Here is a 12,073-nt window from a genome sequence, read left to right on the forward strand (position 1 = left end):
ATGTGCATGCCAATGCAATACAAAATAGTGATAAAACTATGTGTATACTCTCAGAGTATCAATTCACGCAGTCCTCCCTGTCACTCAATCCTCTTAGTCACTCAGTCCTCCCAGTCACTCAATCCTCACAGTCACTCATGCCTCACAATCACTCAATCCTCACAAGTCACTCGACACTCGGCACTCGTACTCAGTAGGTACCTGCGCTCACTGAAGGTGTGTACAGACTCCGGAGGGGATCCTTCAGCCCAAGCGCTATAACAAGTCATCTCGTGGTATAAATCAATCAGGCCATCGGCCTCACTCAATCATATATTAGTAACAACATGTTGCGGCATGCAGCCCGATCCCATAAATATCCTCACAAAATCAGGCCCTCGATCTCACTCAGTCATCAATCTCTCCAGTCTCTCGGGCTCAAAATGTCATGAAAATTAGCCCAAAAATGATGATATAATGTATCAATAATAACAATTGAGACTGAGATATTATATGAATAAATGAATATGACTGAGTATGAAATATCAATGAAATCAGTGAAATGACAGCAAGAAACGACCACTATGGGTCCCAACAATATCGACATAAAGCCTAAATATGATATCTAGCATGATGTACAACTCAATTTACTTATCACATGGTGAAAACACAGATATCAACAAAGTAGGACCACTACACAGTGTCCTGCAGAGTCACCATTCACAGGGTGCACGCCCACACTCCCGTCACCTAGTATGTGCGTCACCTCAACATCAATCACATAGCACATAATTCGGGGTTTCATACCCTCAGTACTAAGTTTAAAAGAGTTACTTATCTTAAACCGTGAAGTTCTTTCTCCGCTGCGCCCTTGCCTCGCAATTCGGCATCCGAACGCCTTGAATCTAGCGACAATTAATGTGATTCATTCAATACAAATTGTAGGAATTAGTTCCATATGAAAATACTAATTTTCCCACAAAATTCGAAATTACACTCAAAAATACCAGTGGGTCCCACATCTCGGAACTCGACAAAAGTTACGGAATATGAATGCTCATCCGACCAGAAGGCCAACAATATAAATTTTACCAAATTCCGACATCAATTCGACCTCCAAATCCTTAAATCAAATTTTCAAATCCCTAGGCTAAATCCTTCGGATTTCACCCCAAAAATAAGTAATCTAGTCGGGTAATCCCATATTATTGACTAGCAATGACTAGAGTGACTTCACTCAAATTTTCCCATAAATTCTTGCTCAAAAATCACCTGAAAACAAAATTGAAAATAAGGTATAAATCCTTACCTCTTTGATGAAGTACTTGAGGGATTTCTTGTTGGATTTGAAGGATTGGACGAGCTTTAGCTTCTTCCTCTCTCTAGAATCTCTCTTCCCTCTCTCTAAAAGTACCAGAATTTCCCAAAAAAAAAAAAACAAACCCCAAACGAGTTAAATAAAATGGGGTTCGGGTCTTAAAAACCTGGTTTTGTACAGCTGCGGTGCGTGGGACACCGCAGGGCATGGGGCGGATGTGCAAAATGCGTCTGGAAATGAAATTTCGGATCATTATGGAATTCCCTACAGGTGCGGCATGCCAGGCGCCGCGTAAGGCGGCGCAGTAGTACAATTTTCGGCAATGTTTGGTAATTTGGCCATAACATCTTGTAGGAGTGTCCAAATGACAAACGGTTTGAAGCGTTAGAAACTAGACTCAAAGATCTTTCATTTGATAGGTTTTTAATCACATAAATCCTTATATATATATGTAGATATATTCGTTCAAAGTTTGGTCTTGTGCGTGCTCATTTGAAACTTTCGTCTAAAATGAAAATTTTCAACTTGGCTTGGACTTAGGCCTCTCCGTAGACCCTAAATCACTTATAATATGCCTTGTACACTTACTATCATATCCAATTGATATCCATCATATTAATAGTCTTTGTTTACAGACAAAATAATATAATTAACGCACGCCAACTTTCTTAATAGCGCTTAAGTACTTCAAAATTTTTTCGGGGTATTACATTCTCCCACACTTAGGATCATTCGTCCTCAAATGAGAAGTAGAGTCTGTCCCCAAACACATAACATAATTTAACCCTTTTCTCACACACCTCCAGCTCCCAAATTTTTACTAAGTCCCAAATTTCTCAAAAATTTCGGCAGAGTCTCCTTTGTAATTGGGTCTATCCACCTGCCGGAGAATCACCAAAATCATCCTAACAACACATTCACAACTCGACAAAGCATCACAATGTATATCAACAACATTAATCTCAACATTACATGCATTATATTATCAAAATTGATACATGGACATGAGTTGCACCTATTTAAATCATAACACATAGAAAATACCTTTCGATCCACCATTATTGGGCTATACAACCAAGTGAGAACATTTTCTTTCCTTAACGTTTTCGGCCTTCAAGGTGGGCTCCTCGACTCACACACTTTGCCATAATACATTCACAGAAGCAATCTCAACTTTCAGACTTATCTGATAAGGATGACAAACAGATTCCCCTCATAAGCCAATTATCCATCAACTTACCTTCAGTAGTATCCCACCGGAATGATACACAAAAGATTTTCAACTAACATCTTAGACATAGATATATGAAAATACAAAATACATGGAGGACAATTATAGGGAGTCATCATACTCATAGTTTGGTATATTCCATTTAGGATTTCATAAAGCTTGACGTAACTACACATATTTTACCCTTATTAGAAATTCACATAACATACTCATGGATAAAATATTGAGAATAATCCATTCACTTTCTTCAACTTTAAATCTCTATGCCAAACACCCGAACTAAACCTTTGGCGACCTCCAATAATTATTCTAAGGTATCTACTATAAAAATGACCATAAAATTTCCTATCCAATATATATGATCACGGGGTGATATTTCTTCTTTGATATATTTGAACCTTCAAATCACTAAAACACCTATCATACATGCATACCCGAGGGTGATCCCAAGTCATCCTATACCATATAGGCCTGACAACACCACATAACTGAAAATTACTAATTTGGCCTTAGTCCATAAACCTTGGAATCAAACTTCCAACATCCAATTTTTTATTTTTTTCAAGACACGAATTTCATGTCTACACACTGTATAAATTAGAGCAAGTTGTATTAAGCTTTAACCATGACCCTAAATATAATTACACCATATACTACGCAACTCGTATACTTGCAACACCATTTCCGATCACAGTAACTGCTCAAAACCAAACAAGTACTAGTATGAAACTCCATTTTCCATAAAGTCTCGTTCCAAAATCTTCGTACACTTCCGATATTATTCTCCCAAATCTACCGTAATCACATTCCATAGTACTCATTCTAGGTCCAATGACTTTATATCACCAAACACAACTATCCCAACTATTCCGATGTAATCCCGCCTTTTCGGCATAGAACATTATTTAAATCCAACTCATCAAATTCTGTGAGAAGGCCATCTATATGTGCATGCGCCCAATTTTATTTTTTCAAATTGCCCTGATCTGGAAATATCATGGCATAAACAGAAAGGAAACTATTAATCATATAAATGAGTGGGGAATCACAATTTCCACATAACTCACGTGCTAACAATAGTACCCGCACGGACAACTGACGTGCCAATCACATCAATATATAGATCTACACGGACAGCTCACGTGCTAACAATAAAATACGCATGGATAACTCACGTGCCAATAATATAATCTACCGGGTATAATCTCAGACCTCCAGTTCAAACATTTTATATGGGAGCATTCAAACAGGTATACATTTTCATGTTGAGTAAGATAAAACTTTCATGTTCTTGGACTGGTATAAGTGACATGCTAAAGTGTAGGCATGTTATTGTAGCTCAAATAATAATAATAATAAAATATTTCATCGCTGAGGCATTTATCAAGTTCATTCAGGTATTTTAACTTCTATGTATCCTCAATCACAGCTCAAATAGCTCACGCATTGTTACATATTTGAAAAACATCATAGCATAAAGCTCAACAGTCGTTTCCAGACTTATCATAACTTAGGCATTTTCTCGAGCACAGATAATTTCTCAGGTGCTTGCACATGGGTTCAAACCTCACATATATGCACACTCACAACACATAGGTATCACAATCAATTAGCGAAACTAGTGCCTCTACTGAGTTCAAATAAAATACTCACATCAACATGCCGCGAATCCCGAAATATTATACTTCTGGGAACTCCCAGTCTTCAAATTCATAGATCACATTAATCACCGTAACTGATCACAACTCCAGCACTCGAATGACTAAAATATTCCTCATGCACGATCATCCCACTAGGAATACTTCCATAATTCTTTTGTATCACATAATAATAATTCAAATATCAATAGTCTATCAACCATGTGAGTGTAACGATCCGAACCGTTGTTTCCTGTATTTTCGTCTCGTATTCCCCGTTAAATGCTTATTCATGTTTCAATATTTGTACTTGGTGAATTTGAGTCAATTTGGATCGATTTTGGTATGAAATGAGACAATTAGTCTCTTTAAGGAAGAATTAGTTTGGAAAAGTTAACTGGACATTGACTAGCGAGTTAGAGGGCTCAGAATTGAATTCTGATGATTCGGTTAGTTTCGGGGGATGATTTAAGGCCTAGGAGCGCAATCGGAATTAATTTTGGAGGTCCGGTGAAGAAATTAGCTCATTTTGGCGAAGTTAGTATTTTGGCGATTTCCGGTTGATAGGTGAAATTTTGATCCGACGGTCAGAATGGAATTACGAGAATTTTGTAGCTTCATTATGCCATTTTGGATGTGTGTGCAAAATTTCAAGTCATTCGGACATATTTTGGTCGAGTTTTTGATCGAATGCTCGTTTTGGAAGTTTTAAAGGAACTTAGACTTGAATTCGATGTAATTCGATAATTTTGGTGTTAGTCGAGGTGTTTTGATAATTGGAACAAGTTTGAATAATATTATAAGATGTATTGGTATTTTTGGTTGAGGTCCCGAGGACCTCGGGGTGATTTCGGATGGCTAATAGGAACTTTTGAAGTTGGGAAATTTCATAATAGACGAAATTGTAAATGAGTGTGCACAAGACCTGACGTTAAACGACCATATCTCCAGTTATATAAGGAGTTGTGTGAGGATCTACCTATAAAATTAAAGCCTTTTGAGTCTAGTTTCCAACTCAACAAACAGTTCGTAATTTGGAGTTGTATACAGAAAGTTATGATCATTTTACTGGGCATGTGTCAGTAGCACGGCCTTAGCGCGGGAGCGCGTAGCCATCGCTAATTGAATTTTCTTCTGCCTCACTAGTGCGGGATTAGCGCGGGATTAGCGCGGGCGCGCTAGTGTCAGGCCTCTAAATACACCTAAGGACGGAAAATGACGGACTTTGAGTCATTTCTCAAGCCTAGGGCTTCCCCAACACCCCCAATTCAACCAAGGCACCCAATTGCATTCCTAAGGTAAGATTTTTGGAGTATTTTGAGTTGATTACTACTCCCAAACACTTATATTAACATGGATTGATCTTAAAAATCCTTAGATTTTCAAGAAATTCCTTCAAGAACTCAAAGGAGGGTTTTGCAAGATTTCTTCCAAAAGGTAATCCTACACCCTTAGACTCACATATATGAATATATTATGGGAATATGAGTATGAATCAAGTATTACAACTTATTGTATGGTGGTTGGAAGCCATAAATTCCCAATTTAAATACATGAACATGGTAGGGATTTAAAGGTGTTTATTTGATGGAATTTTTGTTGGTTTGGGTGTGAATGGTTGATCACACATGTGATGTTAGGAGTATAAATTGTTAAAGAATAATAGTGGGATGAATTATTGGTTAATGGTGATAGTTGGAGGAACCAATGCTATAGTTAAGAGGTGTAAATATTTATGCCTACAAGATGTTTGATAATATGCCTAAATGACATAATTTATGGGATCTAGTACTAATATTGGCCCTATTGAGTGTTGTATTGTAGATTGAAGTTACATAACTATATGGGATCATTATAGTATCATTAAGGGGCGAATTTCAGATATGTATGGTTAAAACCCCGTCTTTTAGAAATCGAACTTCATCGATGTTTGTGTGATTTTTGGCAGATTCGTCACACGAGGAGGCCAATTTGAGAGGAAAAGGCATAGCGAGCTAGAGGTGAGTAATGATTTTAAATGATGCACTGAGGGTTTGAAACCCCGGATTGCACAACATACTGCTATGTTGAGATGAGACACGCATTGTATGACGAGCGCGAGGTCATTTACTATTGGGGATTGTGACTTGGTCCATCCCAGTTGATATTTTTACCGCGTAATTGATAAAGATTTATTGTTTTTCACTATGATTGGGCTTATTGCCATATTTGGGTTTCGTGCCAATTATCTGAAATCTTTTGTGAATTTACATCACTATTTTCCTCACGAATTGAAATATTATTTGAACTCAGTCCAATTGAATTATATTATTTTGTGAACTCAGCTACATTTATACTCAACTCGAGATTTAATGATATTTATTATGCTGTTGAGCTGAGCACTATTGTTTTACTGATGCCCAAGAGGCTTATGATTATTTTCTGGACTGATTGAGGCTGAGGGCCATACGTGAGGATATGTTGAGTGATGTGAGGAGGCTTTCAGGCCTCGAGTGTTATATGAGGAGGCTTTCAGGCCTCGTGTGTGATGTGTGAAGGCTTTCAGGCCTATTGATATTGCGCTTGGGCTGTAGGAGCCCCTCCGGAGTCTGTACACACCCCCAGTGAGCGCAGGGTACCCAGGTGAGTTGGGAGTGGGCCCGAGAGGCCGTTGCTTGTGTGTGGTGAGTTGGGAGTGAGCCCGAGGGGCTGACATTGTGTGCTGGTGAGTTGGGAGTGAGCCCGAGAGGCTGATACTATACTGAGATTTACATATTGAGCCCGAGGGGCAAGCTTTTGATTTATCCTTACTGTGGAAATTATTTGTCTTTACTGTTTTAAAAGAAGAATTATCTGATACTCACTATTTTACTGTATAACTGATTTTACTGCTTGGGATAGCGCTATATTGTGCCGTTATGAGATTTTATGTTTTCAGTCGTTATTTATTTTTATTACTCACTGGGTCAGAGTACTCACATTACTCCCTGCACCATGTGTGCAGATACAGGTAGAGCTGAGTTCGCTCCTGAGCACTGATTCTTTCCAGACCAGATAGTGACTAGGAGTAACGAGGTAGCTGTTGACGTCCGCAGCCCTGTTTTCTCCCTTATCTTTGTTATTTATGATAATTCCAGACTTTGTAAAATATTAGTAAACTCTGTAGTAGCTCATGACTTGTGACACCCCGATTTCGGGCTGAGTTGGGAGGATTTTCCTTGTTCTATCACGTTTATTTCGCATTTAAGATTATATTACCCATAATTTAGACTTATTCCTGCTAAGTAATTATAAAGAGATGTACTGTTTTGTTGATTGGCCGGCCTTGTCCTCATGAGAGGCGCCATCACGACCGGGTTGGGATTTTGGGTCGTGACAAGTTGGTATTAGATCCTAGGTTACATAGGTCTCACGAGTCATGAGCAGGTTTAACAGAGTCTCGTGGATCGGTATGGAGACGTCTGTATTTATCCTCGAGAGGCTGCAACACCTTTAGGAAAGACTTCATATTCTTGAATTCTTATCGTGCATCTTTGATTCAGCTTGAAAAAGTGACTCTTATAATTCCTTCCACGTGTTCGTATGCGCGAACGAGCACTCAGTATTAGATGTGCCTTGATGGCCTGTGATTACCTTATCGAAGGGAGAGATGTGACCTTTGTGAGTTGATGTTAGGCCAGTCTGAAGGACTTGAGGACGGATCTTTGCCTATGGCTTGAGCACCGAGGTGCTAATTGTGCGAGCAAGTGTTTTGAACTTATATGTCTGGTATTGTACCTATTAGTGGGAATTATGGTTGGATAGCTACGTGAGGAGTATGTTAGTACTACGAGATGTATCTATATGACTTGGAAGTGACGAGGAAGGGTTGTAGGATGATAAATGAACTATTAAGTGTTTGATTTTCATTGTGATTAGATGTGTAGCCCCGAATTATGGGCGCGTGGAGAATCTTTTCATGTCTCCTATTTGGAGTGAAGTGAATTTCATGTTACGGTATGAGTTTAGACTCAGAAAGATTAAGTGATTGTGTAATGTGTATGACCGTGGAAGGTATACAAAAATGTTAATTGGAGGTGAAACAGGTGGGTTATCTCCTGAGGAGTGTCCTAAGGTAGTGCGATCCTTATGTTGTCTATTAGAAGATCTCATTTACAAGTGAAGAATATGCATTGAAATCTAAATTGGGCCTCCTAAAGAGTGGGCTTAACTGTTGTGTGAGTGAATGCAAGAATTGTAGAAGAGTTAAAATTCTAGACGATTCATGTTTCCACAAGCTTATGAAGGAGTGAGTTTAATATCACTATGGTATTACGGCAGCAATAGAGTATATGCGTTGTGAATTATTGAGTGCATTTTGATCTATGACTTTGAGCCAAGTTGGGGAGTTTGCTATTAATTAAGTCGATTGCACGGTTATGTGCTATATTGGTTCCATTTTAAGGCGTGTTGGTGAGTCAGTTATGGCTTACGGAGATTTAAGGTCGATTAGGCGGTGGCCGGGCCCATTTTTATGCTATTCCAGGAAGGACAGACTCTATTGCTTCAGATGATGTCATTATAGGAATTGTTCTAGTCTGCCACAGAGATGCCTTTGTATTATTCGATCCCGGTTCCACCTATTCTTATGTGTCCTCATATTTTGCTCATTATTTGGGTACGCCCCTGGAGTTTCTTTCTTTATCTATTCATGTATCTACCCCAGTGTGCGATACTGTTGTTGTGGACCGTGTGTACCGGTCATGTGTTGTGATTATTGAGGGTCTGAAGACCCGAGTTGATCTATTGCTATTGAGCATGGTGGATTTTGATATTATATTGGGCATGGATTGGTTATCTCTGTGTCATGTTATTCTAGACTGTCATGCTAAGACAGTTACTTTGGCTATGCCAGGTGTACCGCGGATCGAGTGGCGTGGTATGACTGATTATGTTCCTAGCAGAGTAATTTCTTTCTTGAAAGCCCAGCGTATGGTTGGGAAAGGTTGTCTGTCATATCTAGCTTTTGTGCGGGATGTTGGAGCTGAGACTCCTAGTATTGATTCTGTCCCAGTTGTGAGGGACTTTCCTGATGTATTTCCTGCAGACCTGCCCGGCATGCCGCCGAACAGGGATATTGATTTTTGCATTGACTTAGTGCCGGGCACTCAGCACATTTCTATTCCGCCATATCATATGGCACCAGTAGAGCTGAAAGAATTGAAGGAGCAGCTTCAGGAACTCTTAGATAAGGGGTTCATTCGGCCTAGCGTGTCCCCTTGGGGTGCACCTGTTTTATTTGTGAAGAAGAAAGATGGCACAATGAGAATGTGCATTGATTATAGGCAGTTGAATAAGGTAACAGTGAAGAACAAGTATCCTTTGCCTCGCATTGATGACTTATTTGATCAGCTTCAGGGAGCGAGGGTATTTTCTAAGATTGATCTCCGTTCGGGCTATCACCAGTTGAAAATCAGGGAGTCGGATATTCCCAAGACTGCTTTCAGGACTAGATATGGTCACTATGAATTTTTGGTTATGTCTTTCGGGCTGACCAATGCCCCATCAGCGTTCATGCATTTGATGAACAGTGTATTTCAGCCTTATCTGGATGCATTTGTTATTGTATTCATTGATGATATCCTGGTGTATTCGCGTAGCCAGGAGGAGCATGCCCAACACTTGCGTGTAGTGTTGTAGAGATTGAGAGAGAAGAAGCTTTATGCAAAATTCTCCAAATGTGAATTTTGGCTAAGTTCTGTGGCATTTTTGGGACACATAGTGTCCAGCGAGGGTATACAGGTTGATCCAAGGAAGATAGAAGCAGTGCAGAGTTGGTCTAGACCGTCCTCAGTCACAGAGATTCGGAGTTTTCTTGGGCTAGCAGGCTATTATCGCCGATTTTTTCAGGGGTTTTCTTCTATTGCATCGCCTTTGACCAAGTTGACTCAGAAAGATGCCCCATTTGTATGGTCCGACGAGTGTGAGGAGAGCTTCCAGAAGCTCAAAGCACTTCTGACCACAACTCCAGTGTTGGTGTTACCATCATCTACAGGTTCATACACGGTATATTGTGATGCTTCCAGAGTTGGGATTGGTTATGTGCTAATGCAGGAGGGTAGAGTTATTGCTTATGCTTCTCGTCAGTTGAAGCCCCATGAGAAGAACTACCCTGTTCATAATTTGGAGTTGGCTGCTATAGTTCATGCCTTAAAAATTTGGAGGCACTATTTATATGGCGTATCTTGTGAGGTATTCACTGATCATCGTAGTCTTCAGCATTTACTTAAACAAAAAGATCTTAATTTGAGGCAGCGGAGATGGCTTGAGTTACTTAAAGACTATGATATTACCATTCTATATCATCCGGGAAAGCCCAATGTAGTGGCCGATGCGTTGAGCCGAAAGGCAGTCAGTATGGGGAGTTTGGCTTACATCCCAGTTGGGGAGAGGCCTCTTGCAGTTAATGTTCAGACCTTGGCCAATCAGTTGGTGCGGTTAAATATTTTTGAGCCTAGCCGGGTATTGGCTAGTGTGGTTTCTCGATCTTCCTTATATGATCGCATCAGAGAGCACCAGTATGATGATCCGCATTTACTTGTCCTTAAGGACAGAGTTCAGCATGATAATGCCAAAGATGTGACTATAGGTGATGATGGCGTATTGAGGATGCAGGGCCGTATTTGTGTGCCCGACGTTGATGGGCTTAGAGATTTGATTCTTGAGGAGGCCCACAGTTCGTGGTATTCCATCCATCCGGGTGCTGCGAAGATGTATCAGGACTTGAGATAGCATTACTGGTGGAGGAGAATGAGGAAAAACATTGTGGGATATGTGGCTCGGTGTCTCAACTGTCAGCAGGTGAAATATGAGCATCAGAGACCAGGCGGTTTGCTTCAGCAGATGATTATTCCTAAATGGAAATGGGAGAGAGTTACTATGGATTTCGTGAGTGGCCTTCCTCGGACTTTGAAGAATTTTGATTCGATTTGGGTCGTTGTGGATAGGCTGACCAAGTCAGCGCATTTCATTCCGGTGTGTACCACATATTCTGCGGAGCGGCTGGCTAGGATCTTTATTCAGGAGATTGTGTGGTTGCATGGTGTTCTAGTTACTATTATTTCGGATAGAGGTACTCAGTTCACTTATCAGTTTTGGAGGACTTTTCAGCACGAGTTGGGCACTCAGGTGGAGTTGAGTTCAGCATTTCATCCTCAGACGGACGGACAGTCCGAGCGTACTATTCAGATATTGGAGGATATGTTGCGTGCCTGCGTGATTGATTTTGGAGGTTCTTGGGTTGAATTTTTACCACTTGTAGAGTTTGCCTACAACAACAACTATCAGTCCAGTATTCAGATGGCACCGTATGAGGCCTTATATGGGAGGCGGTGTAGAACTCCAGTGGGTTGGTTTGAGCCCGGTAAGGCTAGGTTGTTGGGGACAGATTTGGTCTAGGATGCCTTAGAAAAGGTGAAGGTAATTCAGGAAAGACTTCGCTCAGCTCAGTCGCGTCAGAAGAGTTATGCGGACCGGAAGGTCCGAGATGTGTCATTTATGGAGGGTGAGAAGGTTTTGCTGAAGGTTTCGCCGATGAAGGGTGTTATGAGGTTCGGAAAGAAAGGGAAGTTGAGTCCGCGGTTTATTGGACCATTTGAGATACTTAGGAGGATTGGAGAGGTGGCTTACGAGCTTGCTTTGCCGCCTAGATTGTTGGGTGTTCATCCGGTATTCCATGTGTCCATGCTCCGGAAGTACATTGGGGACCCGTCTCATATTTTAGATTTCAGTACAGTACAGTTAGATGAAAAGTTGACTTATAATGTGGAGCCAGTGGCTATTTTGAGTCGACAGGTTCAAAAATTGAGATCAAAAGATATAGCATCAGTGAAAGTACAGTGGAGAGGTCGGCCCGTGGAGGAGGCTACTTGGGAGACCGAGAAGGAGATG

Source organism: Nicotiana tabacum, chromosome 5 (genome assembly GCF_000715075.1).
Source record: "Nicotiana tabacum cultivar K326 chromosome 5, ASM71507v2, whole genome shotgun sequence".
NCBI classification, from domain to species: domain Eukaryota; kingdom Viridiplantae; phylum Streptophyta; class Magnoliopsida; order Solanales; family Solanaceae; genus Nicotiana; species Nicotiana tabacum.